The 5,948-nt window shown below is 42.7% G+C and overlaps 1 pseudogene; it reads right to left on the bottom strand.

The window, feature by feature from the left end:
- Positions 1-1,011: 1,011 nt before the first annotated feature.
- Positions 1,012-3,777, bottom strand: LOC114079868 (diphosphoinositol polyphosphate phosphohydrolase 2 pseudogene; annotated as a pseudogene).
- Positions 3,778-5,948: the final 2,171 nt, after the last annotated feature.

The following is a 5,948-nucleotide window of genomic DNA, read 5'->3' as shown; positions in this document are numbered from 1 at the left end:
CCCAAATGTCCAAATGAGGAGGAGTCAAACAAAACTGAGTCATGCAAAGTGCTGATTTATGCTACAACATGCACAGGTTCCAAAACATTATGCTAAGGGAAAGATGCCAGTCACCAAAGGACCACATACTGCATAATTCCATTTACATGAAATGTCCAGAGTAAGAAAGTCAACGAGTGTCAGAGGAGGGAGGCTAAGAAACATGGTGATTCTTTTGGGAAGTTTCTCTAAAATCTATGGTGGTGATGGATGAACAACTCTGAATACACTGAAAGTGTACCCGTGAAAGGAGTGAACCATATGGTCTGTGAATTATATCTCAATAAAGTTGTTTAAAAAATATTTATGGAGCATCTCTCCTGTGTGAGCATTCTTCCAGACAATGAGACACAGCAGTGAACGAAATTAGCAAGTTGCTACGTTCCAGTGGGGCCTGGGTTGGGGGTAAACAATGAACAATATACATGAGCCACCACTACAGTGGCCCAAAATAGCAATGGTTTAAGCAAGAGAGAGGGTTACTCTCTCTCCAGGAAAGAAACACACTAATGGGCAACTGAGACCCAGCCTATTCTGTAGAGCCAACCTCCAGCATCTGTAGGGTTCTGATTCTAGGATCCCTTGAAGGTATCCAAATCCCAGGATGTTCAAGTGCCTTAAATAAAATGGTGTAGAATTTTCACATCACCTATGTAATCCTCTCATATACTTTATTATTTTTTTTGATTGTTTCCATTTTTATTTGATGTTTCCAAATATAAAAAAGTCAAGATTCTTACACCAATTATCTCAAATAAGACCATGCAGAGCAATTCAGTGTTTACAGCAGTCACTTCCCCCTCCGGTTTTTGCTGCTCTTTATACAATAGTGTGATAGACAGGAAATTGGATAGCATGTGCTTGCATGGAAAAATGTCATCTTTACTAAACAACATGCAGGGCAGATTCTACTTTGTCTACAAATCAAATTTACAGTGACTGCTTTTTCATGAGGAACAAGGAACCGAAAAATTAAGTGCCCAATTTTATTCAACTACCCCACAAATAAGCACAATTAACAGCCTCAACACCTTGCAAACTTTGGAGGGTTGAGATGGTAGACATTTTACTGGTTATCTTTAGTAGTGGATTCCACTATTTAACCTGGAAATGTTGGCTTTTCAAGTAAATTTCCTTGGGGCTTTCCTCTAATTTTGCTAGATCAGGTTCCACAAGAACAGTGAAGAAATTTTAAAAGTGAAACTGTAAGGTACTCTGTAGTATTATACACATTTTTGCTAGTTGCATAGGTGAATGACAGATGTTTTGCTAAATGGCACTGAAGAAAATCCTGACGGCACTACTTAGACCAAAATGTTTCTGACCAAAGAAAATTATACAACAATATTTATAGGCTAACTTTTAAGACATGGTTGACATTAATACTGTACATTTTTTACATGTCAAATACATAGTCCAAGAGTTTATAAAATAAGTTCATGCATTATTACCTCTAAGAATATCATGTACAAGATAAACCCCCCAAGTACTCTTGACAGCATTTCAGGTGGAAGCAGTCTTATATACAAAAACAATCCAGTTTGTCTGCTGTGTTAAGTGTATAATTTAAACAAATTTCAGAGATTACTGAGAAAAAAAATCTTAAGTCCATTGGTGATTGATACAAATCTGTGGGATTTAAAATGTTTCCTTTTTTAAAAACACTCAGAATACATAACCTCTGTACAAAGAAAAATATAAAAATTCTGATGATCACATTTGATTATACTACATAATTTAGGATAAAGTGTCACTGGTTAAGTTTTTCTACTTTACTCCTTCCGTTGACAGCATTAATTTGTGAACTATGTTTATATTTGGTTCAGCTGCCTTTAATGGCACAAGATCTCATTTTCAAAACGGCACCAATTTTCCTGAAATATAAGAGCTCTATTTTTAGCAGCAATTATATTTTTAAAGGTTAGCAGTTATATAGAGAGCAAATATTTTAACTATACCTTTTCTACTTTATACTCACCAGTTACAATATTTACAAAAGTGTTTTTTTTTTTCCTCTCCCCTTATTTCTGACCTTGTTGGGGGAAGTGCAGGAGTTTCAATCCAGGTACTTATTTGTTTTAGGTGGGATGCCTGATTTTTAAAGTGAGTATAAAGGGTAAGATGAAATAATTTTTAGTTCAGGTGTGTTTAGTGCCCCAAAAGTTATGACAAATAGTAATTACTGACAACCTAAAAAAGATGAGACATTTGAAGGTGCCTTAACAATCTTAAGCCCACAGCAGCTGAACAGCAAGGTGGCCTTTGTATTTCACTGTGGTGCAGCCATCACTGACTTGGCCCTGAAGGTGAGATTCTAATCCTGTGGTTTTTGGTAAATCTAAATTAAAACTGAAAATGTTTTAAGGGCAATTTACATTGAGGGAAATATGGTTCCAAGATATTCTATGTAAGAGATCAATGACAAAGGGAATTGGCAACTGAGCATGCTAAATAAATTCCGTGAATACTGTCTTCATGATAAGATGTATTTACTACATCATGCATTTTGCTAACAGTATTTCCGTAAAAATCACCAACTCACTATAGAGTAATATTTTGTGTTAAATTACTATTGAATTTTAGGGAAAATAGCCATTTCAGGTTGACAGCAACATAATAATACTAATTATGCAAATTTAGAGAAGAGTTGACAAATTTCCCAAATATCAAATTGAAGTCCTTTGCCCGAACAGTTAAGGACCATACAGAGACAGTCCAAATGTGCAATTTATGATTTTAAATTCTTATCCTATGAAACAAGTTCTGGAATGGATGGATTTCTTTAATACTACGAATATTTTCCATTAATTCCCACCACAGAAAGATTTGTTGACTATATTAATGCTGCAAATGAGAAAACAATTTAGGGGGAACATACCCACAAGTAATTTGATCTGATAAAAGACTGATGCCAAATGGACAGATGAAAACAAAAAAACCCTGAAAAAATGCTGTGGAAAAAAATGACAAAAATAACATGAGGGGGCACAGTTAAGGCATCTAAAAAAAATTCCACATGGCTTTGGCTTATTAAAAATATTTTACACTTTTTTTTAAAAAAAAAGAAGATTTGAAAGCATCTGAAAAACATGCAAATTGTTTGAAATCCCTGCATGGCAAATTCAGACAGTTTGCGAGCATCATTCAGATGTTTGCCAAGGAAAGCGAAGAAGCCTCTCCCCAAGAGATCACACATGGTCGGGGAGGCTCTCCCCAAATTCTCTATCTTACACTAGATGGCAACCTCACAAACAAGGCATACTATCTGGAGGGGAAGGTACTGTGGAATTTCCATTGCTTGGGGAGCAGCGCAGCTGTAGCTTTTGCAGATGCTCTGCATGTACAGGTGCATGACACTGGAGAGCTTTGATCGCATCTTGTACTTTGAACCACTCTCTCTTCTTCCCATGTTAACAGAATCTTCCCAGTCTGCTGATATTTCAGTGACTGTGAGAACATAAACATACGTCCTGCGCTTTCCGTCTTGGTGCTCAAATACACCCCGGAGGCTTCCTGGTTTTCCTTTGACTCCTGCCTCCTCCTAAGCTTCCCTCGGGGCAGCCCCCGGGCTCCTCCTCAGGCCCCATCCCTCCTCCTGGGACCGTGCACGGGTCTGGGTACCGACTGCTACTCAGCAACAGCACCTCGCCCTCCTGCTCGCTCGGGAGCACGGGCCGCCGCCCGCTGCCTGAAGCCCTCGCGGTCGTAGGTCCGCGTCTGCTGGGCCTTGAACTTCATCCTCGAGGCGGGCTCTTGCCGCCGCCCGGCCGGGGAGTGGGGCGAGGGCGAGTCGGTGGCTCGGCAGAAAGGCGGCGGCCGGGGAGCGGCAGCGAGGCCGCTTAGTCCCGGGGCCGACGGCCGCTCCGACGCGCTGCAGGACGCGAGCGCGGGTCACTGGAGCCCGGGTGCCGGGATGGAAGCGCCGCCTCGGCCCCGGCGCCCGCCTTTCTCCACGGAGCCCGCCGCCTCTCGGGCGCTCCTCCTGTCGCCGCCGCCAGGGGGAGGGCGAGGCTCGAGGCTCGAGGCCGGCGCCACGCGCAGACAGTGGCGAGGACTCGCGCGGACAGAGCAGCAGCGCTGCGGCCTCATAGGCTTTCAACAACCTGTGGATTGCTCATGATGTCTAACACGGTGCAAATGCTATGTAAACAGGTATTATACTGCATCGCTTAGGGGACAAGGACAAGAAGAAAGTCTGCACGTGTTCAGCAGGGACGCAACTCGTTAAAATATGTTGGTTCACAGTTGAATCCACGAGTATCCAGCCCACAGATATGGAAGGGAAACTCTATTTTTGTGGTACCAACTTAACTTCCACCCTCAGGTTGCCGTCCCGGCCACCAGGTAGCTACATCATCTGGGGAACATGAACACACTTTATTCGGGTTCTCCAATGAGTCCGTGACTCCAGTGGTTCCATTTTACAAATGAGAAAGTGAAGGACACAGTTCAGAGTCACTCAGAATTCCAGCTCCCAACTAGCTGCTCCATCCATGTGTCCTCCTTGTTCACCATATGTGTCCTGGTCCAGTTCAGCATGTGTAGATGAGTGTCACCTTTTATTCACAGTGGGCTGTAGGTTAAAGGTGCAGAAAGGTACATAGCAGAATGTCTGGAAGCTATGTCATAGCTGTGCTCAGAAGCGGCTTTGGTCCTCCATGTGTGCCAGATTTGCTGTGTTCCCAACAGAATTCTGATTACTGAGTAGGAAGCGCCAGGAATCTGTCTGTCCACTTAGACGATAATTGCACTGGCAGAATCTTTCTCATTAATTATCTTGGATATCTAGAGTTTACTGAAGGCTTGCAACATCTAGGGGAAGGCTTGAATGGTATGACAAATTATTGACTAATTTCATCTCCTAGCATAGTAGCAGCCACCCATCTCCCACCCCCAGCCTCTGGCAGGCAGCTGTGCACACGTTCCTGAAGAAACCTGCACACAGTTTAGGGTAACCAGCATGGGATAAAAAGACTATCCTAAAACTACTAAGGATGTAGTAGCCGCTCTGATTGCTGATGGCTACTTCTAATCACAAAGATGCAGACAAACAGGTGGGTGACATTTGTTGTTGTGCACCCCCCCCCCCAATTTTTTCAAGCCCCCTCACCTGTGACGGAATTTACTTCCTTGAGATTTAAAAGGCCAACACTTTTTTCCTTCCTGAATTTTTTCTCTTTCCTCTTATAGAAGCCAGGCATTTTAAAAAAGTAGAACACTCAAAATGTTATAGTTGAAGCTTCGTCCCAGGGTTTCATAAACTGACTTCCAGACCACTCACGAACAATCGAATCAAGCCTTTATGGAAGCACACGGGTGGCAGCTGACCAGAACATAAAGCTGTTCCCCTGATCAGCCCAGAGCAATTGCAAGGGCACTCCTTATAAGCCTGAAAACCGCAAAAGGGATGTTCAGGGGGTCTAGCCAATGCAAGCCAGCCAGGTTACAGAAGCAGGACAGTGCAGTCAAGCGGAGGGAAGCCTAACCAATCCCAGTTAGCCCAGTCACCCCAGTTACGGAAACAGAGCCCCGTTACCCTAGTTACAGAAACAATGCCCCATTAGGTAGTTCTGTGTTCTTAAAGGTTTCTATAGCAAAAGGAAAAGAACATCTTGCCCCAGTCATGACTCTTCTACTTGGCATGGTTGTTTTACAGGGTGAAGTCATAAAACCAAATGGAGTCACATTTGCTCCTACTATCACAAAAACAACTTCACATAAGGGGAAAAGTATAAAGTGATCACACAGGATCAGAGGAGGCATAGGCTCAGAAAAAGAACCCTAAAAAGACCTCAGCTTTACACCTCAGGTTGATCCTTAGCACGGAGACAGCTGATGACAATCACAGTAACAAAAATAAGGAAACAAAACAGAAAAAGCAAAGCCTCGGGGCAGAGGAGAACCTGAAT

This window comes from Marmota flaviventris, chromosome 16 (assembly GCF_047511675.1).
Source record: "Marmota flaviventris isolate mMarFla1 chromosome 16, mMarFla1.hap1, whole genome shotgun sequence".
NCBI lineage: Eukaryota > Metazoa > Chordata > Mammalia > Rodentia > Sciuridae > Marmota > Marmota flaviventris.
The sequence above is the reverse complement of the archived record's forward strand: the minus strand, read 5'-3'. Positions and strand labels throughout refer to the sequence as shown.